The sequence below is a fragment of the Cervus elaphus genome, chromosome 15 (assembly GCF_910594005.1).
Source record: "Cervus elaphus chromosome 15, mCerEla1.1, whole genome shotgun sequence".
Classification (NCBI taxonomy): Eukaryota; Metazoa; Chordata; class Mammalia; order Artiodactyla; family Cervidae; genus Cervus; species Cervus elaphus.
Window position 1 is genome coordinate 74,545,266 of NC_057829.1, and position 26,833 is coordinate 74,572,098.

Consider the following 26,833-nt stretch of genomic DNA (forward strand, 5'->3'; position numbering starts at 1 on the left):
TTTCTAGATCATACAACCTCTGCTGAAGCTACTAACTCGGACACTGTAGCCCCCAAACTACCTTAGATAATAAACAAATGGATGTGGTTGTTCCAGTAAAATTTTATGTACACGTACATATTGCTGATGTCCATAGCTTGCCAACTCCTACCCAGATGATTAAACAGCCAGGGAAACAATGCCTCAGTGTGACACTGAGGGCACATGAAGTTATCTATTAATAATTTTGGTTCATTTTTCTTAACAGAATTAAAGCACGAATGGGGCCTCCTGAACTTGCTGCTGCACCCCCACCCCTCGACCACCTATGTGGATTCAGCAGAGCATTTATGTTTATTCAGATGGACCACATTCTCTGCCTCCCTGTCCTCATCTGTGTTGTCTGGACCATGGTTGGCATCTGACCCAAACTCAAAATCTGAAATGGAAGTAAGTAATTCTTGTTCAAGCCTGGTTGTTTTTATTTATATGGCTGTACTGGTCTTAGTTGAGTCATGTGGGATCTTTAATTGGGGCATGTGGGATCTAACTCCTCAACTAGGGTTGGAACTTGGGCCCCCTGCATTGAGAGTGAGAAGTCTTAGACACTGGACCACCAGGGAAGTCCTTAGTTGCTTTCTTGAGTGAAAGAAGTATATACTCTGGGGCTGATGGATGAAGTAATTTTCTGCCACCTAATCCAGAAAGCAAAGGAACTGAAGTCAGAAGAAATCTACTCACTGCCACTCCGTGCCTCAGTTTCACTCTGCACGCAGTGAGGGTAACAGTGGCCCTACCTCATGAGATGGTTATATAGTTTAAGTATAATAATGTGGGTAAATCATCCAGCTTAGAGCACAGTATGTGTGCTGTAAAAATGATTTCTCTTGCCTTTGATCCTTTTCCTAGCCTCTCCTTTCCCAGGTGGCACCAAGGCTAAATGGCTTTAGCATCAATACAGAAATTGTGCTGATACCACATCCCTGCCTCCTCTCTGCTTGAGTTCATGCCTTATCTTCTTGACACTGATGTTTTATTTCACCATTGACATCTAACCTTTGACTTTACTCAGACTGCTTCTTGTAACTCCCTGCTTTGAACCTGAGTAACTATCCTGACTTCTCTCTTTCCTTCTGTGAGTGAGAAGGAGCAGAGAGGACCAAGCGGAGCAGGAGTGTGGCCAAATGCTTTAAATAGATGATCTCTAAGCCTCGTAACTATTCACTTTTAGGGACATGTTATCTATTTTTACTTTATTTACATAAAGTAAAATTTATTGAAATGAAACTTATAAAGGCAAATTTCAAAATTTGGGGTGTGCAGTTACATAAGCTTTGACAATCAGTTATGTAACTACCATCACCCTGAAATATTTCCATGTGCACCTTTGTGGTCAATCCTGTATCCTCTTCTTCAATTCTGCCCTTGTAATTTTGTCATTTAAAAAATTTCATATAAATGCAATTTTGTATCTGACTTCTTTTACTTAGAATAATGTTCTTAATGTTCACCCACCCATGTTGGAGCAGGTAAAATAGCTCTTTTTTTTTTATTCTTGAATAGAAATCCACTGTGTGGATGCATAAGTGGTTTTTTTTTTAATGGAAATATAGTTGATCTACAATGTTGTGCTAATTTCAGCTGTCCAGCAGTGACTCAGTTATACACATATATACATTCTTTTTTAAAATATTCTTTTCTATTATGATTTATCCCAGGAGATTGAATATAATTCCCTGTGCTACACAGTAAGACCTTGTTGTTTACGCATTCTAAATACAATAGTTTGCATCTTCCAACCTCAAACTCCTAATCTATCCCTTACATACCACCCCTCTCTCACTTTGCAGTCACATATCTGATCTCTATGTCTGTGAATCTGTTTCTGTTTTGTATACAGTTTCATTTGTGCCATATTTTATTATCTCATTTTTTATTGAAGTAGTTAATTTACAATGTAGTGCCAATCTCTTCTGTGTAGCAGTGAAAGTGACTCAGTTATAAACATATATACATTCTTCTTTAAAAAAATATTCTATTATGGTTTATCCCAGGAGATTGGCTATAGTTCCTTGTGATATACAATAAGACTATGTTGTTTATCCATTCTAAATGCAATAGTTTGCGTCTACCAACCCCAAACTCACAGTCCATTCTTCTCCCTCCCCACTTCCCCTTAAGGACAAGCCTGCTCTCTATGTCTGTGATTCTATTTCATAAATAGGTTCATTTGTGTCATATTTTAGATTCTACATATAAATGAAATCATATGGTATTTGTCTTTTCCTTTCTGACTTACTTCACTTAGTATGATAATCTCTGCTTGTATCCATGTTGCTGAAAATGGCATTATTTCATTCTTTTCTTTATGGCTGTAGTATTATATGGCTGAGTATTCCATTGTATATATTTACCACATCTTCTTTATCCATTCATCTGTCAATGGATATTTAGGTTATTTCTATGTCTTGGCTTTTGTAAATAGTGCCACTATGAACACAGAGGTGCATGAATCTTTTTTAATTATAGTTTTCTCCACATATATGCCCAGGAGTGGATTTTCTGGGTCACATGGCAACTCTATATTTTTAGTTTTCTGAGGAACCTCCACACTGTTCTCCACAGGGGCTGCAACAAATTACATTCTCACCAACAATGTAGGAGGATTCCCTTCTCTCCATAGTCTCTTCAGCATTTATTGTTTGTGGATTTTTTGATGATAACCATTTTGACTTGTGTGAAGTGATTATCTCACGTAGTTTTGATTGCATTTCTCTAATAATTAGTGATGTTGATTATCTTTTCATGTTCCTACTGGCCATCTGTATATCTTCTTTGGGGAAATGTCTGTTAAGGTCTTCTGCCAGTGTTTTGATTGGATTTTTTTATTGTTGAGTTGTATAGGCTGTTTGTATATTTTGGAGAATAAGCCTTTGTCAGTCACATCATTCTGGCCAAAAAAGGAAAAAGTAATTACTTATGTCAAATAATGCAAATGAGTCATAGGAATTGTTTTAATTAAAACCAAATTTTGTTGCAAAAGACTTATTTTAACAGGTATATAACATGCCTATCACATTGTGGGTAACAAAAAATGTAATTGGATTCAGTAATTTCTGACTGGTTAAGAGGGAAAACAGTAATAAATGTAGGAATAAATAATCTGGGCTTTTGTGTGGTATTTTTGATACTTTTCTATTTATTTTGCTGCTTGGCAAAAATAAAAGTCCAAATTCTTTCTGGGCTGTTTCATAACTGATAGATGAACTTGGCCTAATTGTTGATCCATAGAGAATGGTTGGAAATACCAATACCCTCAAGGTTAAATTTCCCAACTTTTGTTGTGGAAATATTTAGTCAACTAATGATCTCCTCCTGCTGTTAGCTTTGGCAGAAACTGCACCCCTTGTTCTGAAAGGAACACAAAATAATCCTCAAAGGGGACAAATACCTGTGGAAGCTCCCAAAGAACTAAAATGAGAATTGTACAACATGGAGGAAAGATTTTAAACTTCTCACTCAAAGAAAAATGAAAAAATAACCTGCAAACACAGCAATGTGCATCCATGATTTGAATGAATTAAGCTGAAAGAAAACTCACATCCGGAGATCCAAAGGACTCATTAGAAATCTTAATGTCTCCCTGCCAAGTAAAGTCTAAGTAGCCTGAAGAAACTTTTATTTGAGGTCAGTTTCATCCACCCATCCATCATCCATCCACCATTCATCCATCAATCCCCTATCCATCTAGCCATCATCCATCATCCCTCTATCTCAATATATACTGGACATCTACTGAGGAGAATACAAAGATGTCAAGGCAGGCTGTTACCTTCAAGAAGCTTAATGGAAGCCCCACAGGCTGGTCTTTGCAGATTTCTTTTAACTGATACTTATTGGGGTGACCAAAATGTTCATTTGGATTTTTCCATAAGAGGTAACAGAAAAAGCCAAATGAACTTTGTGGTCAACCCAGTGTTTAGCATTAACTGTGCAACAGGCACTATTCCCTAGTGGCTCGGTTGGTAAAGAATCCACATGCAATGCAGGAGACCTAAGTTCAGTCCTTAAGTTGGGAAGATCTCATGGAGAAGGAAATGGCAACCCACTCCAGTAGGCTTGTCTGGGAAATCCCATGGATGCAGGAGCCTGACAGGCTATAGTCCTTGTGGGTGCAAAGATTATGACATGATTTAGCAACTAAACCATCACCACATGCAACAGGTACTATGCTTAAACAGCAGGACAAATATCTCATTTAGTTTTTACAACTGTTCTATGAGAACATTGTATCATTTTCCTTTCAGAAAACTAAGGTATGGAAAAGTTCTACACTAGTGTGTACATATACAGTAGCTAATAGCAGATCTAAACCTCTAATGAAGTCCATGTGACTTAAAGGTCAGTATCAGGGGCTTCCCTGATAACCCAGTTGGCAAAGAATCTGTCTGCGATGCAAGAGACCCCAGTTTGATTCCTGGGTCTGGAAGATCCACCAGAGAAGGGATAGGCTACCCACTTCAGTATTCTTCGGCTTCCCTTGTGCCCAGTGTGAGAGACATGGGTTTAATCCCTGGAGAAGGGAAAGGCTACTCACTCCAGTACTCTGGCCTGGAGAATTCCATGGACTGTGTATAGTCCATGGGTCGCAAAGAGTTGGACACGACTGAGTGACTTTCACATCATGCTTTTAAATTTTGGGTTATGAAACTAGTTTACATAAGATACAAATTTAGACCATGACTGTTCCTGTCCTAAAGTCTGGCAAATAGTGATAGTTATATTTTTAGAATGTGAAAATTATAATCATTATGTGTTTGTATGTGTTCATTGGAGTGTCTTGAGAGTTTATGAAGAAGTGTGCCATATAGGCAGTACTGGTGAAGAATGTGTATCTTGCACCCAAATAGCTCACTTTTAGTTGCAAAAAGCTGAGACATCCTCCATTTGAAAGCTATTCCACTTGGCCATCAAGGGTTTTCGGTCTTTATGCTATCAACAAGAGTGTCCTATAAGGTGTCTGAAATCTTAGGAGTAGTAACAAACTTATTGAACGAGTTCTCAACCACACGGTTTGTGAGGATCCTGACCAGAGAGTGATAGTGTGATGGCACACTCAACTGGGAGTTGAGCAAACAAAGGTGTGAGCAAAGCTAAGAGGGAATGATAAGGGCTGGTTAAGTACCCTGGGCTTAGTAAGAGGGAGGTCTCTTTTCCATGTCCTCCCTTTGCTCCCCTGGAATGAGGAGGGAGGAAGCCATGCCTGGATCCCTGAGAGAGTTATAGCTGCAACTCAGGCTGCTGATACGGAAGAGGACTCCCTGCCAGAAGGTGGGTGGCTTTGGGAAGAGGAGCTCAGGCAGCAAAGAAAGAATGACAACAAATACATTCTCTTTCCTCCTGCCCTCCAGTACCCTGATGTCTCCATTGGCCAGAGGTCAAGGTTACATGGGTGAAGTAGTCTAAAAGTGTCCCTTCCTGGAGCACAGAACAGGACAGGGAAGAGTGGACAGAGGATCTGGAAGGGCAGATGGAGATGGTCAGCAGGAGGGCTGAGTCAGGAGTAATTTGTCGCTAATATCATTTAAAGTAAAGCAGTTTGCAAATTACTTTCTTTTGTAAATTAAAGCAGATTCAACTTTACCCCTGCAATAGTTTTCTCTTATTCACTTTCATTTAGATTTTCTTTTATGCTTCTGAGATAAAAGGGAGGACTTATAACTACCTAGTGGGCTGGGGATTATGTATAGCCCTTTTTATCCTCAGCAGGGTGTGTCTAATCTGGGAATGTCATCACTGGGACCTATGACAGGAAAGGGTACTTGAATAGACCCCTAGTAATAGGGGAAAGGAGAATGAGGATGTGTATGCTCAGAACACCAGGGAAGAGAAAGGAGCAGAAAAAAGGACAACAATTAAAACGCAATGACATTAATATTTTGCCTAGAGCTGATGCTCCAATGATTAAGAAGCCTCCCTCTCTCTCACCCAGGAAACTGGATCCAGTTGTAATGGGAGGAAAAGAGTAACATTATACTTTTTCATTTTGTGCAGAGGCTAGTCACACACACATGCCTCTCAGAGTAGATTATTAAAGTGAGTCCAAGCTTCCATTATCATAAACAGGAGGTAGAGAGAGGACTGCTTGAGGAAGGATATTTTTCCTTATCCCACAGTCTGCCTTAGTAGAGGGCATGCTGAGTGGGGTGACAAAAATCTCCCTCTGGGCTCTGAGAACAAGTTTCCAGGGTATTTGAGAGAAGGGAGTCCCACAGTGCTATAGGTATGCTCATAATTATCCATTTCCCTGTCAAGAAATTGGCTTTCCTCCTTTATTTCTGACTGGCTATTAAGTATCTTCTCGAGGCCATTTTGAAACTCTCTGCACTCACATGCACACACACAGAGCTAACAGGGCACTATGCATGATGGGAAACTTGAAAACTGAACTGAGGCATACTGTGGTAAGTTAAATAAAGCAAATATATCCTTGGCAAGACTTTAAAAAAATGCTGGATTTTCCCCAGAAATAATTTCATAATAACAGAAGTGAAAAAGAAGGAAAAAAGTAAACCAGATAAACTAAAACTTCCAAGTCCATCTCAGTCACAGGGGAAGTCCACTTAAGTTTTCTCAAGAAGCTATTACCAAAATCCTAAAATTCATGCTGAATTCCAATGAACCTCTTTCTATTACAAGTCACTACTTACTGGTAACAGCATTTCTATTATCCATGTTGAGCAATGGCTTATAGAAGAATAAAGAATTTAGAATCCAGTATCTGAGCTCAGCAGGCTGTTTCCAGTAAGTAATCTGAAACACCAAGAAATGCCAAAAACATAATTACTAATCCAAATAACCCTTTGTACTTGCATAAATAGAAATAGAGATCAAACTCTGGTTAATAGAGATCATTTACTCTTATGTTCATATTTTTATTGTGACATGAACTGTAATGATTGCTTTTCACATTGCATTGTCACTGTCGTTTGAAACATCCTGAAAAGAGAAAAGATGATTGACTTGAAATGTAGTAGCAAGGTAGGTGCAGTCTTTCTCTGCAAATCCTTGGCTTAAAACTTGGGGGACACACAGGAAATGGTTGAAAGAATTTCACCTTAGCTTTTCCTGAGGTTTTCATTCAAATGTCAGTGTTTTTATATGGAAGAGGCATAGTGTTCGTCAGGACTCAAAGGGGATGGGAGGGAGGGCATGAAATCTTGGTGTCTCTCTTGCTTGAATTAACACAGTCATCACTCCCTGGTGGCTCAGATGGTAAAGAATCTGCCTGCAATACAGGAGACCTGGGATCGATCCCTAGGACAGGAAGATCCCCTGGAGAAGGGAATTACTATCCACTCCAGTACTGCCTAGAGAATTCCATGGACAGAGGATCTTGGCAGGCTACAGTCCACGGAGTCGCAAAGAGTCAGATGGGACTGAACGACTAACACTTTCACTACCAGTTCTGGTCCACACATTTTTCTCCAATTTTTCCAAGGTAGGGGTCATTTTGTTCCCTCCAGATGACTTACAAAGTTCTTGAAAGACCCAGGAAGACTGAATTGTATTACTATTTCAAAATCCTAGGAAACACTGAAAAGGCAGTAGATCAAAAGAGGTCAGGTTCTGCAAAGAATGTTTGCAGAAACAAATCTGGCTCCATACCTTTCCCACCAATGTCACCTATCTCTAATAACTCAAGCTCAAAACTTAGGTCTGCTCTGATTTTTCCTATTTTCTTCAAAGGAACTTAGTTATAAAGTCCTTATCATTGCATTCAGAAGCTAACCCAGTGAACCGAAGTACAACAGGAAAGTATTACTGGTTGTCCAACTAACACTCATTCCATTCCCTTTCTCTTTGGCTGGAGAAGCCTCTCCCACTCTAGAGACTGAAAGTATCATGACTTACTAAGGTGTAAGCATGAGACTCAGCCATGGTCTATACAGTAAGCCTGCTAGGAGGTCTCTGGAAAAAGTTTTCTCCTCCTAAGGCAAAGAGACACACTACATATGTTTAAGAATGGTTACATTTAGAAGAACTGATGGTACCAAGTGTTGGAGAGGATAGGGAACAACTGGACCTCTACTACAATCCTTTTGAAGATAATCAGTTTCACGTGAAATATGGATATATGTTCATCAGAAGTATTGGCTTGTAATTTTATTTACTTGTGATGTCCCTGTTTGGTTTTGGTATCAGTGTGACACTGGCCTTGTAAAATGAGTTTAGGAGTGTTCCTTCATCTTCAGAATTCTGGAATGGTTTAGTAACTGCTGGCATTAATTCTCCCTTAAATGTTCAGTAAAATTCACCAGCAAAACCATCTGGTCCTGGGCTTTCTTTGCTGTGAGGTTTTTGATTATCAGTTCAGTCTCCTTACTTGTTGCCAGTGTGTTCAGATTTTCTATTTAATGATTTAGTCTTGGTGGGTTGTATTTTTTTTTTTCAAGGAATTTGTCTACTTCTTTTAGGTTATTTAACTTGTTGGTGTATAATCATTTATAACAGTCTTTTACAATCCTTTGTATTTCCATGGTATCGGTTGTAATGTATCCTCTTCGAGTTTTGATTTTATTTGAGTCTTCTCTCTTTATTTCTTAGTCTAGCTAAAGATTTCTGAATTTCACTTATCTTTTCAGATAATCAGCTCTTAGTTTCATTGGCCATTTCTATTTTTTTCCTGGTTTCTATTGCATTTATTTCTGCTCTAAATTTTATTATTTCCTTCCTTCTACTAACTTTGGTTCAGTTTATTTTTCTTTTTCTAGTTTTTTAAAGTGTAAAGTTAGGTTGTTTATTTGAGATCTTTTCCCTTAATTCAGGCATTTACTGCTGTAAACTTCCCTTTTAGAACTGTTCTATAGCATCCCATAAGATTTGGTAAGTTGTGCTTTCATTTTCATTTGTTTTATTTGTTGATTTTCCTTTTGATACTTGGTAGGGTTTCAATCTTAAAGTTGCTAAGACTTGTTTTGTTACCTTCATGTGATCTATCCTGGAGAATGTTCTGTGTGCACTTGAGAAGAATGTGTATTCTGGTACTATTTAGTGGAATGTTCTATACACATCTGTTAGGTCCAAAAAACTGGTTCAAGTCCAACATTTCCTATAGATTTTCAGTCTGAATGATATACTGTTGAACAGTGGGTGTTGAAGTCCTCTGCTTGTTCTTAGTCACTTAGTCATGTCTGACTCTTTGTGACCCCATGGACTGCAGCACACCAGGCTCCTCTGTCCATGGGGATTCTCCATGCAAGAATACTGGAGTGGGTTGCCATGCCCTCCTCCAGGAGATCTTCCCAACCTAGGGATCTAGCCCAGGTCTCCCCCATTGCAGGTGGATTCTTTACCATTTGATCCACCAAGGAAGCCCCGGACTACTGGATTGGGTTGTCTATCCCTTTTCCAGAGGCATTCCTGACCTAGGAATGGGAATTGGACCAGGGTCTCCTGCATTGCAGGAGAATTCTTTACCAGCTGAGCTACCAGGGAAGCCTGTTGAAGTCCTCTGCTCTTGTTTTATTTGTGTATATCTCCTCCCTCAGATCTATTAGTTTGGCTTAATATATTCAGGTACTCTGATGTTGGGTGTGTATATATTTATGATTGTTACATCTTCTTGATGAACTGACCGCTTTATTACAACAATGGTTTCTTGTTACCATGTTTGGCTTAAAGCCTCTTTTGTCAGATTTAAGTATACCTACTACCGCTTTCTTTTGGTTTCCACTTGCATGGAATACCTTTTCCCATTTCTTCATTTTGAGCCTGTGTGTATTTTTAAAGCTGAAGTGAGTCTCTTATAGGCAGCATTTAGTTGTTTCTTATTTTTTACCCATCCATTCACTCTGCGTCTTTTGATTGGAAATGTTAATTTAGAGTAATTATTGTCAGGTAAGGACTTACTAGTGGCATATTATGAATTGCTTTCTTGCCAAGAGTGCATTGATGCTTATACCCATTATCTTATTTAATCCTCCAACTACATGAAATAGTAGGTAGTTCTTTGATATTGGGTTCTTTGAGCTCTTTGACATTGGGCTTAACAATGTTTTTTGGATCTGTCTCCAAAGGCAAGAAAAGCAAAAATAAGCAAACTAGATGACATTAAACTGAAACGCTTTTACCTAGTAAAAGAAATCATTAACAAAATGAAAAGGCAACCTACTGAATGGGAGAATACATTTGCAAATAATATATCTAAAAGAGGCTAATGTCTAAAATATATACATAAAGGACTCATGCAACTTATTATCAATTTAACAATTTAATTTAAAAAATGGGCAGAGGACTTGAATAAACATTTTTCCTAGAAAGACATACAGATGGTCAGACACATGAAAAGATGTTCAACATCACTAATCATCAGAGATATGCATACCAAAACCACAATGAGGTATCACCTCACACCTGTCAGAATTGCTGTCATCAAAATGATCACAAATAATGTGTTGGGGAGGACACAGAGAAAAGGGAACATTTGTTCAATGTTGGTGGTAATGTAAACTGATAGAGTCACTATGGAAAACAGTATGGAGGTTCTATTTTAAATAAAATTAGCACTACCATATAATCTAGCAATTCCTCTTCTGGGTAATTATCCAAATAATATGAAAACACTAATTTAAAAAGTATGGACACCCTATGTTCTTTGCAGGATTATTTTTAATAGCCAAGATATGGAAGCAACTTAAGTATCCATTGGTAGATAAATGGATGAAGAAGTTGTGGTATGGGTGTATATATAATATATAATGCATAGTATAATATAGATAATGTATATATTATATATACACCCATACTGTATCTTCTTTATCCATTCACATATATATATATAATATATATACACATACCACATCTTCTTTATCTCTATATATATGTATATATACATGTATCTATGTGTATATATATATGTATGGGAAGTGAAATGAAAGTCGCTCAGTCGTGTCTAACTCTTTGCAACCCCATGGACTATTCAGTCCATGGAATTCTCCAGGCCAGAATACTGGAGTGGGTAGACTTTCCTTTCTCTAGGGGATCTTCCCAACCCATGGATTGAACCCAGGTCTCCAGCATTGCTGGCAAATTTGACACGACTGAGTGGCTAAGCTCAACACACGCACACACACACACACACGCATATTTATATTAGAGAGGGTTGCTGTTTCCTTCTCCAGGGACTCTTCCCAACCCAGGGATGGGACCTGCATCTCTTGCCTTGCAGGCAGATTGTTTACCGAGTGAGCCACCAAGCACCAAGGAAGCCCTATATATGGAATATTACTCAGCCATAAAAAGAAGAAAATCTTTCCATTTATGACAACAAGGGATGGACCTAAATGGTATTATTCTAATTGAAATAAGTCAGAGAAAGAAAAGACCTTATGATTTCACCTATATGTGGGATCTAAAAACCAAAACAGAAATAGACTCATACATGCAGAAAACAAACTAGTGTTTGCCAGAGGGGTGTGGAGTATGGGGTTGGAAAAAATAGCTGAAGGAGAATAAGAGGTGCAAAGTTCTAGTTACAAAATGAATAATTCATGAGGATGTAATAAGTAGCATAGGGAATAGAGTCAATAATATTGTAATAACTTTGTATGGTGACACCTGGTTATCAAACTTACCATGGTGATCAATTTGTAATATATATAAATGTCAAACCAGTATGTTGTATACTGGAAACTCTATAATATTGTACGGCAACTATACTGCAATTAAAAAAATGTACGTGCTACCATTAGACTAGGGTTTCTTAGCCTTAGCCTTGGTATTATTAACATTTTGGGGCTAGATAGTTCTTTATTTGAAGGGCTATCTTGTGTGTCTGTAGACTGGTTAGCAGCATCCCAGAGATGCCAGTAACTTCCCTCTACCCTCAGTCATGACAATCAAAAATGTTTTCAGACACTGTCCCCAGAGTGGATGGGCTTCATTATTGCATCCAGTTGAACACTGTTGCATTAGACAGAATTTACAGATAAGTGGCCCAAGGTTGGAAGAAGTCAATTACTAGCCCAAAGGTACTTTGCTGATAAAGGACAGCGTCAAGATATCAGCCTAGATTTGGTGTCTTTAAACTCTCGAATTAATATTCTTTATTGCATATTCAAACTTGACTCCTTCCCTTCCCCACATACATCAGTTGGACTAACAGGCTGAGATCCTCACATCTGAAGCAGAAGATGTACTGATTTCTCATTCACCTCATTGCACAGTCACTTGTCGGGAATGCCTCTCCCCAGCTCGGCCAGCCTTTACCTCTCTGCCGATTTACATCTTGTGCTGTTCTGGATTAATGCATGGACCTGTTTGGCCAACCCTGCTAGAGAATGGGGGGGTCGTCCTTAGAAATATTTGATGAGTAGATCCTCAGGAAAAATGTGGATTTCTTACCAGGCTAGCCATGTGAATCTTCAGAGTCTCTGCCATTTTATTTATAAAGGAAAAATGTTATTTCACTCCCTACTCTCCCCAAAGATGAATAGTAACGCACACCAATTACGGAATCATAAGTAGTTACGGCTCTAGGAGCTTTAAAATCTATCACACTGAACCACTTCAGTCTACAGATGTAACGGTTGAGGCCCATTAAACAAAACAAGAAACTCAAAATCATACACCTTGAAACCCAAAATCCAGGGTCTTTTCTATTATATCCTTCTCTTTCTAGAAAAGACAAAACTCAGAAGTATGAAACCGTTTCAGAGGTGGTTTGAATTATTGGTGAATTATACATAGAATTATATTTAATGGTTCTATTTCTGAATAATATTTTATAGATGAAATTCATTATTTTTAAAATTACTCTTCTAAAATGACAAAATTCATTAATGGCTCTGCAGTTTCTTTTAGCATTTTCTGTGTTTTAAGCACTTATATGCTGAGCGCTCTCTCTATTTCATTTAACTCTTACAGTGTAAAGTAGGTAGAATGAACATTATATCAGCTAAGAAACAGGAACCACTTTAAGATTCTGAGCAGAAGGAATTTGACTGGGGAAATTGGTTCTATCACAGTGGGAGAGCTAAGAAAGTAATAAGGGGGCAGGAAATCAACTCAAGAGATTATTAACAGCAGGAAGCTGCTGCTCTACTCCCTTCAGGGCTGGAGGTGCATTAGGAGGTGGTGTCATTGAGTTCAAAAGTGGGGTCCTCTGAGAGGAAGGGGCCCCCTCTGAACTGATACTGGACGAGATACTGCTCTTTCCAGAGACCCGACAGGAAGTGGAGAGACAGAAGGGGGAGGATACCTTGACATCTCTTCAGCTCCCACCATTCAGCCTTCCACCAGTGCATCCCATTAACTGGACCTAGGAGCCAGGGAGCAAGGGAGCCTGGGAAATATGATTCCTGGAAACACCGGGCAGATGAAGCTCAGAGAATGGATTTGAGGACAGACAGGCACCGACCTATACAATTATCTTTACCAACTTCTTTGGTTTTGTGACTGTCAACTCACCAGGTCCCTAACAAACAGAGGCAACTGGCAGGAAGACTCTCTGAGGGGAGTGATATACCACATTACTGTTTCCAGCGTTTTCTCTGTTCCTTCTCTTTATCCTAAAGAGAAAAGGAGATTTGAGTCAAAGGAATAGAAACAAGCTGGTGCTTATCTTTTGATGATTTAATTGAGGTGGAATCTATCAACCAACTCACCCAGGAGTCCACCAGCCAACAAGTTCAGAAGTATGGAAACAACAGGCCCTAGACTCAGGCATTTTCTGAAAGGAAACACTAACCAGTTATATGAGTGATGAGGGCACAAACAGAACTACACTGCAGGCTGAGTTGTGTCTCCAGAATTTATATACTGAAACTCCAACTCCCTATGTGAGGTCATAAGTGTGAAGCCCTAATCCAATATGTCTGGTGTTTTTATAAGAGAAGGAAGAGGTACTTGGGATGCCTGTACACAGAGAGAAGGCCATGTGAGGACACAGAAGGGGGCCATCTGCAAGCCAAGGAGGGATGCCTTGAGAGAAACAAACCTGCCCACACCTCGGTCTTGGACTTTGAGCCTCCAGAACTGTGAGAAGATAAGCTTCTGTTGTGTAAGCCACCTGGTTTGTGGCATTTTGTTATGGCAGCCTGAGAACACAACTCCAAGGCACGAACACAATATATCAAACAAGAATCAATGCTCATTGCCGCTTTCAAAAACAGGGGCAAGAGGTCACCTGCTATGAGCTACCTACTCCCTGAAATTATTTGCTAAGCAACCAAATCCTTTTTAAAACAAACCTTTTTTATTTTGTATTGGAATATAGCCTATTAATAGTGTTGTGATAGTTTCTGGTAGACAGCAAAAGGACTCAGGCATACATACACAAGTATCCATTCTCCCCTAAATTCCACACCTCCCCCCACCCCCAACATTGAGAAGAGTTCCCTGTACTATACAGTAGGTCCTTGTTATCTATTTTAAATATCCACCTCAAACTCCTAACTATCCCTTTCCCCCATTCTTCCCCCCAGAACCAAAAGTTTGTTCTCTAAGTCTGTAAGTCTGATTCTGATTTGTAAATAAATTCATTTATATCATTTCTTTTTAGATTCTGCAGATAAGGGACACCATACAATATTTCTCTTTCTTTGTCTGACTTCACTCAGTATGATAATCTCTGGGAATCATGTCTTTTCTATAGTCAGAGGTGAGGTTTAAACACACACCCACAGGAGAAAAACAAAGAGCAATAGTTGAAATTCATATGCAGGTGTAAATGATTTTCTTGAGAGCAAGCTGTAAGTAATGCGAGAAAGAATGAGAAACTGAATATTGGTAAAAGAAGGGATTCTGAAGAGGTGTATGGTGGGGGCAGGGAACTGAGGCGCTGAAGGTAACATTTTCCAAATTTTAAGACCTGGTTGGCTGAAGTCCTGGTGAAAGATTTATTTCCTCTTAAAATCTGATTTTCAGAAAATATCCAATGCCACATATAGAAGCTGGAAAATCTAATTTTTGGATGTGTTTCTTTCTCCAGACCACTGTGCTTAGGAAATTATTAAAACTCTCTAATTGGGATGCATTTCCTTAAAGTCCTTGACTCATCAGGACCTAAGAATTCTGTGTCAGTTTAATTATGGGTGTATTGTTTCATTGAAGACGTTAAATGAAGTTCAAATAAGCCCCAAGTGCTCAGGTATGCCATTCCAGTGTAGGATCCTGAGAGCTGCTGTGTGATTGGTTTTGGGCAAAACAATTTGAAGAAGTAAATTGATATTCTGGGATTGGCATTGCCCTTGGGTCCTCCTGGAGCCTGGGCAGCAATCTGGGATCGGCTTGGGATTAACTGTTCTCACATTTTTCCCAGAGTCCTGCCCAAATCCTATGAGTCACAATTGAATTCCAAAAATATGCTCTTCCCTGGAGAATCAGACAGGGAGGCGGAGAAAGGGCCAGGGGCTATCTAGGGAAGAGAAGTTGGGTTTGCAGGTGAAGATCATCTTAAGAGGAAACAAAAGAGAACAGCAGCAAGGCTTGCAGTTCTAGGGAAGAGAAATCTAGGTGCACAATTATCAGGCCACTTCCAGCTCCAGAAACCAATCTAGGGAGAGTCTGTACAGCAATTTGCTAACATCTTTGGAAGCCCTGCCACTCAGAGTGGGGTCTCAGACCAGCAGCATCAGCAAACCTGGGAGCTCATCAGACATCCAGACTCACTGAATCAGAAGCTACATCTTAACAAGACCCCCAGCTAATTTCCATGCCCGAGAAATTTCGACATGCACTTCACAAAAGCTTTGCTTAGCCAGATGGATGTTGAAGGAGGATGAAAACATTCTGCCAGGACTTGAGTCTACACTTGGGGCTTCATTTCCCTCATGAATGACAAAGTCGAGGGGAAAGGATACAGAGAACAGAACGAGGTTTGGGGTTGTCACAGACCTCACTCTCACCCTTCACTAGCAATAGTAGACAGTACCCATTGTGGTTGTACACCGTGTCTGGACTGTAGGTGGCAAAGGTTCCCAGGGCTGCCACTGCTGCTATTGTCAGAAATATGCCACTCTGGGGCAGGCTCCACTGAAGTCCCCTGTTTTCCCTTCCAACGCTGCTCACCCGACTTCTCTGGCCTGTAAGAGGTGGTCTCCAACCCACTGCTGCAGGGCGACCATTGCAAGTGCTGGGGAACCTGAAGCCAGAATCTAACACTGCCACATAACTTCACAGGTTACAGACTTGATGTGATCACCACTTAGAAATATGGTAGCATTTTGCTATATGTTGAAGCCTTACTCACCCCCATGTAACTGTATCTGTAGATAAGATCTTTAAGGAGATAATTAAGATTAAATGAAATCATAAGGGTGGGGTCTTAATCTGATAGGACTGGTGGCTTTATAAGAAGAGGAAGAGAGAGATGGATCTATCTACACATGTGCACTGAGCAAAGGTAGGCAAGGACTCAGTGAGAAGGCAGCTATCTGCAAGCCAGGAATAGAGTGCTCACCAGAACCTGACCCCACTGAACGTTGATCTTGGACTTCCAGCTCCAAAACGGTAAAGAAACTAATTTCTGTTGCTTAAATCACAAAATCTATGATATTTTGTTATAGCAGTCTAAGCAGACTAAGACATATTTGTCCAAGGAGAATGGACTATTGGAAACTAGAATCTTGATAAGAAAGGGGATGCTTTTGAATTCAAAGCTTGTCTGCTGACATTGGACATGTTGATTATCTGTCAATGATCAGTTGCTAGTTATGGCTTCCAAGGACATATCCATCTCAGTCAATTTGAGCACATATGGCCCAGGCTTTTTATTATCCTACTTGTAGTAACACATACACCTGGGAGAAGGGAGGATATATCAACAAACACCCTGGCCTCTTTAGGGTGGCCAAGCATGTAATTTGCCCAGGACTCAGAGTTGTCCTGAGACATAGAGCTTTCAGAGCTAAAACCAGGAAAGCTCTGGGCAACTGGCACAAATGGATCACCCTAAATGGGCCAAGTTTCACCTATTGAAAGACCAAAGGTGACATGTAGTAAGGAAATAGATAAGTTATTGAAAGGTAAGTAGAGCCTGATCTTGTTTCACCATTGTGATGTTAACTCTTGATGCCTAAATTTCTCTGCCTATGAGGTGAGGGACCTGATTACCTCTAAGGGATGTTCTAGTGCTAATATAATTTCTGATTTGTAGGTTGTTCTGTCTTAGAGAGTTGGAGAGATCAAACTGTATCACTCCACAAAATAAACAAAGGAGAGGAACAAGGCTCTGAGCTTGGTACAAGGATATACATGTGTATAAGGCACTGTCTTCTGGAGCTTACTGTCTGCTGGGAGTGAGAGATGATGAATTAACAGATGCAGTGAGAGTTGGGATGGAAATAAGACAGTGTTGTGATACGTAATGACCAGGCATCTTCTCAGAACCAGCAATGTTGTTTTAGCTGAGATTGGAAGAGAGAGATAGGAGAATAAAGGAAAGACTAGGGAATAGTAAGGGCTTCCCTGGTGGCTCAGGCGGTAAGCAATCTGCCTGCAGTGCAGGAGACCCAGGTGTGATCTCTGCTTCGGAAAGATCTCCTGGAAGAGGGCATGGCAACCTACTCCAGTATTCTTGCCTGGAGAATCCCACAGACAGAGGAACCTGGCAGGCTACAGTCCAAGGGGTCACAAAGAGTCAGACATGATAAGCAACTGAGAACATAGGGAACAGTAAACACATAAGGATCTGAGATGGGAAAGGGATTACAAAATTAAAGAAACAGAAAGGGATTGAAGTATGAATAAGCCAAGTGAGTCAAAGGTAGTGGAGAGAACTGACGTTGGAGAGCCAGGCAGGGGTTAGGTCACACCGGGCTTATCAGCCATGACAGCGAGTTCATTCAGACTTCATTCTAAGTGTCAAGAGAGGTGAGCAAAGGGCCTAAAATTGTATGAGTTACACGAAATGACTAATCTTACTAAATTATTATTCCATAATTCTGAATTACACATATAATTACATGCAATAAGAATATAATAAAACAGGAAGCACATAACATTTCTGTTCTATATGTCTGGTTTTATTTAATGGAAAGAGCTTTCAATGGATTGACATAAGCTCAGGATCTATACGTTTGCCTCATCACTTTGATTGTTAGAATCCACTTCAGCATGACTTTCATGGAAAATGACAAGATGAATCTGAGGCTTAAATTACCCAAACCTGGTCCTTTGGGAGCAGAAGGTTTCTTGGCACATATCTTTACAGTTAAGATCTAATTATTATTGATGCACAAATGGTTTTATTGGCTGCATCTCCAAGAAAGTGAAACACAGTTTACTTTTCCCCAATGCTGAATAGTGTTTGAATAAGCACTCAAGGAGATATTACCCCTGATGTTGGATCTTTACAGAAGCTTGAATTAATGTAAGAAGGATCAGAAATTGTATCTGTTTTGGTTTAAAGTTTATCCCCCACATATTACAGAGGCATTTGAGACCACTTCAAAAATTAAATACTGCACAAAATAAAGCAATAAAGGGAAAAGAGGGTACAAATCTCTTTATCCCTCAGAAAGAAATGACTTTACAATAGGCAAATTCATTGACTGAATTCTGCCCCTGAATTTCCTGGAAACTGAGGAAAGAAGGGGAGTGGTGAGTCATGTGATACTTATTATCTGATAACAAAAAAATATCAGAATCACTCTGCAGAGACAAACCTTTTGCTTGAACCCCACTGAAAGAGGAATTTATACTGTAGATTTTTGTATAAGAGACATTGGTTATCTTATGGACAATGCCGTTTGTAAAAATGTTAAAGGAAAGACAGAAATGTAGTTTAAGAAATGTTTCTTGGACCTGCTATCTGCAAAAGTTAAGAGTTGTAGAAATCCACAATGCCATTTTTGTAGGAAGCCGAGGTATTGTGGTCCCCGTACTTTGCTTTATGATAGGGAATCCACTTAAAGGACTTGGAAGAAAGAAGACATTTCTTACACCCATTAGACCCTTTCTAGCAAATTACAGCTACTTAAAGCAAGCTTTTGGTAGGCATTGACTTGCAGTCAATTTCAGAAAGTACAAATCCCAGGGAACGCAGAGAGTGGAGACTATTAGCCAAAATGTACTCTGAATGGCCAGTCATGAAAGAGGCTGGGTTGGCCCTCTGGGGTAGGAGGTTAAGATGTGGAATTGTTGTCTTGTCCAGAGACCATCTTATTTCAGCACAAACTTGCTGGAAAAAGAGTGTATCTTTTTCTTGGAAAAGAGCTATGATTTTTCTCAAGAACTTGAACATATTCTTTGTGGTGAGTCCAAATTTTGATCCTCTGGCCCATGAAGAAATGCAGAGTGTTGACAGATGTAAAGGTGAGTGAGTGTGACTTTCTGCTAGGTAGAGCAGGGGCGGGGGTGGGGGGGGGGGGTTGGTGGTGGTGGAAGCATTCCCTGGGGATATCTGCCTGATTGTACAACTCCTACCACAACTATTTAAGTCAAGCCTACATAATAGAGCTACAGTTTTGCCTTTTTATATATTCTTATCCATTGTCTTCTAATTTGTCTGTGTGGCTTCTTTAACTCAAGGGCTATTGCCTTTTTTCACTAGAATTTTTACTATTAAAATTAAGATTCATTAAGTATTAATTTATTTTTTCAGATTATAATCTGATATATGTGTGTGTGTGTATATACATATATATATATGTATGTATGTGCACAACCATCTCACACGTTTACTTCATTAATGCTATGCTAATTCCTGACAAATAGATTAGCTATTTTGTTAATCAATGAAAGACGCTTAACACAAGCTTAGTGCTGAGGTGCTGTCTAGTTTTACTTTAGTACAAGAAGACCATGATGCGCCTATGTGGCCAAGCTTCCTCCCCACCTCAGAAGCCTGGGCTGAGAAAGAAGATAGTCTCTCCATCTTCTAGCCTCATGGAATGCCTAATTTCCTGGCCCTAAATTATTAGCTTTTTAGTATAGTTGATCTCTGTTTCCTTCAGGGAGAAAATGCCATCTCTCCCTATTTTTCTGGTCTTACCCTCAGGGACTCGTCAATTGGAAAATCACAGACCAGCCAGGATTGGCTGGTTTTTTAATGTCTAGATAGCTTGGTATAATCCTTGCAGAGTACATCATGCGAAATGCCAGGCCGGATGAAACGTACGCTGGAATCAAGATTGCCAGGAGAAATATCAATAACCTCAGATATGCAGATAAAACCACCCTTATAGCAGAAAGTTAAAGAGGAGAGTGAAAAAACTGGCTTAAAACTCAACATTCAAAAAAGGAAGATCATGGCATCTAGTCCCATCACTTCATGGCAAATAGATGGGGAAACAATAGAAACAGTGACAAACTTTTTGGGGGGGGGGGCTCCAAAATCACCACAGACAGTGACTGCAGCCATAAAATTAAAAAGACACTTGTTTCTTGGAAGAAAAGCTATGACAAACCTAGACAGCATATTAAAAAGCAGAGACATGACTTTGCCAACATTCATCTAGTCAAAGCTATGGTTTTTCCAGTGGTCACGTATGGATGCGAGAGTTGGACCATAAAGAAGGCTGAGAACCGAAGAACTGATGCTTTTGAACTGTGGTGTTGGAGAAGACTCTTGAGAGTCCCTTGGACTGAAAGGAGATCAAACCAGTCCATCCTGGAAATCAATCCTGAACATTCATTGGAAGGGCTGATGCTGAAGCTGAAGCTCCAATACTTTGGCCACCTGATGGGAAGAGCCGACTCATTAGAAAAGACTCTGATGCTGGGAAAGATTGAGGGCAGGAGAATGGGATGACAGAGAACGAGATGGTTGGATGGCATCACTGACTCAATGGACATGAGTTTGAGCAAGCTCCGGGAGGTGGTGAGGGACAGGGAAGCATGGCGTCCTGCGGTCCATGGGGTCACAAAGAGCCTGATGTGACTGAGTGACTGAACAGTAACCACAAGCCACTTGGTTAAAGTTCTGTGGGTCTCTGCTGGACACCAGTAATCTGTAAGTTGATCTAAATGATCTGGTGGACCTATGCATACCATTATGCCCCAAGAACCCTAGAGAGTAAGATGGTGCCCCTAGTTCCTTCCAACCTTGCCAGGGGCATCTGTCCTGCAGCTCTGCCCTGTGTGCCTGGAGGTGACCGACAAAGAAGAAATGTCAGCATCAGTTGCTGGGGTCGGGGGGTCAGTGTCTGTAAGTCTCCTCACTTAGCTGTCTTAAGTGAAAAGGTGAAACACTTCAGCAGGGTTGAAAGAATGAATGCTGGGCTAGGTCCTCAAGGTCACATGTAAATTTCTTAGCTTCATAGTATCAAAAAGAAAAGAAAAAGGCATTTGCAGAAGTCTCTCTCAAAATGATCATTTTTCCTTTCATTACTTGCTTTCCTTCCTTGGAAATGCCCTCAATGTCTTTCCAAAGCATAGATAAAAATAATTTTCTCTTCCTTTCTGATATATTATAACTGATTTTAGGGTTCTCCTAGGACTCACAGAGGTGAATTTCTCTAGGTGGCATAAAAGGAGGCTTTCAGAAAAGGCACTTATAGATGTTACAGTGAAATCAGACACCTTTGCAACTGATTTATCAAAACCCTTGAAGGGCCATTTCAAGCCAGGTGGCAGAGACAATAATGTTGAACAAAGGGAGTACATCTAGAGGTAGAACTGTATTGCATGTTCTAAAAAAAAGAAAAGTAGGAAGCCCATGAGGAACCATTTTGTTCCTTTTGGTTCTGAACATGAACCAATACAATTTTTATAGAGCCCGTTCGAAGCCAGATAGAGATAAATAAAGGCACTCACTTTTTTCAGTTTTTCATAAGGTAGAATTCTCTTCTGAATTTGAAGGTAATTATGGAGAGTGGCTTTTCTGTACCTTTAAGTAGGCACAGTCAAAAAATCACCTTCTATAAAATCACAGTTTTTCGACCGTTAACCAAAGGAAGCATCGTCTTGGAATAAATGCACGCATCAATGAAAGCATAAACAGCATGCATTATACTTTATATTAAAATCTCTCCTGGTGAAAAGAGAGAAAGGGGGGCTTGTAGCCCAAGAGAACAAAGATATCTTCCACTAGGACATCCAGTCCCAGGGAAGGGCTGAGCTGTGGCAGCCTGTTTAATCAATGCAGTGAGTCAGCACCTGGGAAGGAAATACAAATGAGAACAGAGGGCTCAGAAAGGCTGCCTGCCTTGGTGGAAATGGACAGCTTTCTAGGGAGACAGGGCTCTGCCCAATTCTGTGGGAGATATACCAAGAAAGTCATTGAATCCTGAAGTGTTCAAAGTGGGTGGGACACCCAGAGCTCATGTAGTCCAACTTTCCCTTTATTTGGTCCAGGAAACTGAAGTGATGAGACGGAATAATAGAAGCTACAATGATGGGCTCACTTATTCTCAGCCCTATTCATACCATTCTGTGTATAATAATACATCATTTAATATTGATACTACAGTAACTCATTTAATCTGCACAATATCCTAACAGTTGGTGCTATGATTTCATTGTCTCCATTTTACAGATGAGGACTTTGAGACAAAAGGAAATTAATGTCTTAGTCCATTACTTCAATCGATTGGATGGGGCTCACTCATGTTAGGGAGGGAAATCTGTTTTACTCAATCTACTGATTCAAATGTGAACCTCACCCAGAAACACCCTCATAGACACAGCCAGAATGTTTCACCAAATGTCTGGGTATCCAAGTTAATGGGTCAAATTAACTGTCACAGAGCCCTCATTCAAAGTTTCTCCATTCACCAAAAATTTACTGAGTACCTACTATGTGCCAAGCATTGTTTAATTATGGAGGATATATCAGTGAATAAAATCTGAAAAGATGTTTGTGCTGCTCGTATTTACCTTCTAGTGGGGCAGGAAAGAAAAAAGACATTTATGGACTTCCCTGGTGGCCCAGTGGCTAAGACTCTGAGCTCCCGATGCAGGGGCTCTGGGTTTGATCCCTGCTCAGGGAACCAGATCCCATGTGCCACAACTAAGACTTCACACTGAAGATCCCGCATGCTGCAGCTAAGACCTGGTACAGCCAAAGAAATAAATATTAAAAAAAAAAAAGACATTTAAAATATACCAATTATATTGCATGTTAGAAAGCAATAAAAGTAATAGGAAAAAACAGAGTTGGGAGAACTAAAAATAGAGCTTGGAAATGCTGGTAAGGGGAGGAGAAAGGCTCACCATTTTAAACAGGACAGTCAGGGAGAAGGTGAAATTTGATCAAAGACTTGAACAAAGAAAGGGAGGGAGCTATATGGATATGTGAGGAAGAGCATTCCAGGCAGAAGGAACAGCATCAACCCAGAAGAAGTTTTACATGAAGAGTTAAGAATGTCCCCTAATGTCTTAGAAGGTAAACAATCTGCCTGCAACGCAGGAGACCCGGGTTTGCTCCCTGGGTCTGGAAGATCACCTGAAAAAGGAAGTGGCTACTCACTTCAGTATTCTTGCCTGGGAAATCTCATAGACAGAGGAGCCTGGTGGGCCACAGTCCATGGGGTCACAAGAGTTGGGACAGGAGTGAGCACACTTTCACTTTTTTAACTTAAGGAGGTGAGTGTGCCTGGAACAGAGGGAGTGAGGAGGGGGTGGGGATAACAGAAGAGAGACCGGAGTCCATCATACCTATTCTGTCCACAGATTCAAGATATGCATAAGTTGTGACAGTCTGGGAAGCTTCTTCTGTGCTGCTAGACTTGGTTTAGACTTGGAGTTGAATGGTGAACTGATGGCAGTTGTCACAAGGGCCTTCCCACTGTTCACGAATTGTGATCAACAACCAGAAACCACTTTATCTGTTAATCTTATTAAGCCCCTTCCATGCACAGGATTCTGTTATGGTATGGTAAGTGTAAGAAAATCTCAGCTTCCATTAATTGGATACAAAGGATTTAAGAACTGCAGTTAAATGACCACATGAATCAATACCTGAATTAACTGCCAATTATATGTATATAATACATATACTTGCAAAGAAAGATATTGTTAACAAGTACAAGGCAATTTGGAAGCAATTCAGATCCCTCTGACCTTGGGCAATCTGAGGGAAGCTTCCTAAAAGAGGAGAGCCTTGAATACTATGAAGCAATTCAGTAGAGAGGGAGAAGAATAGCATTCTAGAAGTAGACAGGTGTGGCTGCAAGTCAGTGTTTATAAGGTAAGGAGACAAAATATGGCGAGAAGGATGCATTGAAGCCAGATTATTAAAGACATAAATGGGAGGAATTTATATCGCGAGACAGAATAAATGAACAGTCATTGAAAATTTTGGAGCAGGAGACCACAAAGTTGGCAGTGCTCTTTATGAAGGCTACCTTGACAGCAGTGTGTTGACTGAGTTATTAAATGGAGGTGGAGCGGGTGGATGAGGGGTGGGGAGGGCAGGGAGGAAAATGAGAGGTGATAGTTTCATCAACATTTAAAGAATCTGAAGTACATGGCATTTCTATGATCATTTTCTCTGAATTTCCGAGAAAAAGGCAGGTTTCTGGATAAGGAAAAGTGAATGATGAATTTTCAATGCCCTCTTAGACCTTGATTGTCTAAAGTATTGCTCCAGGCCATTTTGCTTTTTATTAAAATATAAGTTGAGTTGCCCCAAAAGAGATACTAAGGTCTCAGATTGAAATGGAAAACAGGAGAGAAAAAATGGGATCCAAGAACCATGTTTTCTGTTAGATCCCTGGTCTCAGATAAAATTGCAAAGTATATACCCAATCAAATGTGTGAAGTAAGTACATTGTTTTTTGTTCCTTAGCCTCTCTTAAGTTCTTCCAACAACTTTGTTCATCTAGAGTCCCAATTTGTATTTTCTTATAGTTCAGAGATCATTCCCCCAAATCTATTCAGTTTTAAATGTGGCCTTTTAGGGAGGTTTTTATTTCTATATTAGATTGAGGGGAAGATTCAACAATATTTAATCAAAACAAATAGGAACAGAATATTAGGTCCCAGGAATAAACTATTTTGGGGATAGAACATCATCTATGGTCTCACTTAGGTGATTGTGAAACCATCTATGGTCTCAAATTTGGTTATCAAATACATACAGCATTGTTCTATAGAGAAGAAAAAAAACAGCTTGGATAGGAAATAGATTATCTCTAATCATATGCAGTTTTATATATGAAGTGAGGCATTTCTTACAATGAAATTAAAGGGTCGGGATTCAACTCTCATCAGGAGTAGGGAGGGAAAATCTGTTACCAATATAAAGCCACGAGAAGCACTTTTGGAATCTGGCAGAGTAAGGAACTCCAGAAATTGGCTCTTCCATAAAGCAATAGGAACACTGACAAAAATGATCAAAATGTTCAAAACTCTAGAACTTAATGAAGGACTTTCAAACATATAAGGAATGTTTATCTAAGAAAAATGACTGGATCTCCTTAAAAACAATGAGCTTTGTGACATTTTACCTTACCTTATTTCCACCTCTCTCTCTCTCTCCCCAGTTCCATGTTATCCTTGAACACCAAGAGCCCTGTAACCATAGGAGGAGGCAAATCAGGTTTTCAGTTCAGTTCAGTCGCTCAGTTGTGTCTGACTCTTTGCGACCCCATGAATCGCAGCATGCCAGGCCTCCCTGTCTGTCACTAACTCCAGGAGTTTACTCAAACTCACTTCCATCGAGTTGGTGATGCCATCTAGCCATCTCATCTACTGTCATCCCCTTCTCCTCCTGCCCCCAATCTCTCCCAGCATCAGGGTCTTTTCCAATGAGTCAACTTTTCGCATGAGGTGGCCAAAGCATTGGAGTTTCAGCTTCAGCATCAGTCCTTCCAATGAACACCCAGGACTGATCTCCTTTAGGGTGAACTGGTTGGATCTCCTTGCAGTCCAAGGGACTCTCAAGAGTTTTCTCTAACACCATAGTTCAAAAGCATCAATTTTTCAGTGCTCAGCTTTCTTCACAGTCCAACTCTCACATCCATACATAACCACTGGAAAAACCATAACCTTGATTAGACGAACCTTTGTTGGCAAAGTAATGTCTCTGCTCTTTAGTATCAGGTTTAGGACCCCTCAAAAAGTCCCATCCTCACAGCACTGTCACTATTTGACTTATCTGGCAGCTCTTCGGGAAAGTCCCATGCCCTGGGCTAATTTTTATGTGATTTGAATCAGAGGTCATTTAGTGAGGAAAGCCTTTTAATCTCAGGGTGTTTGTCAAAAATGGTCAGTGTCAATTGTTTAACACTGAAATCTACCTGAGGTGGCAATATCAGCTTGGGGTAAACAAGAGGTGGTGAAAAAACTTAAAAAGAAAATTGGAGGAATGAGATGTCCTTGGAGGGATTTGAAAAAGCTCTGAAAAATCTTAGGATCTTGAAGGCTACGCACTTGAGCTGGGCTGTGTGCATGCCCAGGAAAGACCCAGGAAAGATGTAATCTCTCAGTCCCAGTGTAAGTAGAAAAGAAGGCTGAGGCAGAGTTGTAAACTTCCAGAGTGGTGAAGACACACCTCAACACATCACACACACACACACACACACACACACACACTCAAAAGAGGATGGAAGATGGCAGACTTATTGGTTAAAGGCATTTAAGGAAATCTCTGTCCAGTCATTAGCCAATCACTAAACTAACCAAGCAGAGACATCAGTGGCCACACATGGTAAAGAAAACAGACTTCCCAGAATTAGTCCAAGGATGTCACTAAATAAGAACACAAAACAAACATCAGCGGGAACAACAACAATGAGATGGGGGAAAATATAATTTCTAGGGTTGCACATTATTTAAAATGTCAAGTTTTCAACAATTATGAAATGTGCAAAGAAACAGAAAAATATTTTTAAACACAGGAACAAAAGCAGTCAATAGAAACTACCTTGAAGAAAAGTCAGATGCTGGACTTACATAGACTTTAAAC

At 40.0% G+C, this 26,833-nt stretch overlaps 2 long non-coding RNA genes across 2 annotated transcripts in view; one reads left to right on the forward strand and one right to left on the reverse strand.

Annotated features, from left to right (window-relative positions):
• Nucleotides 1-423, forward strand: part of LOC122709415 — a 92,774-nt gene extending 92,351 nt beyond the window's left edge. Inside the window, exon 3 of the long non-coding RNA XR_006345509.1 lies at nucleotides 248-423. This is a non-coding gene — a long non-coding RNA (uncharacterized LOC122709415). The remainder of the gene's footprint in view (nucleotides 1-247) is intronic.
• The window catches only part of LOC122709414, a 129,104-nt gene that overhangs the window by 32,634 nt on the left and 69,637 nt on the right, over nucleotides 1-26,833 (reverse strand). Inside the window, exon 2 of the long non-coding RNA XR_006345508.1 lies at nucleotides 25,379-25,438. This is a non-coding gene — a long non-coding RNA (uncharacterized LOC122709414). The remainder of the gene's footprint in view (nucleotides 1-25,378; nucleotides 25,439-26,833) is intronic.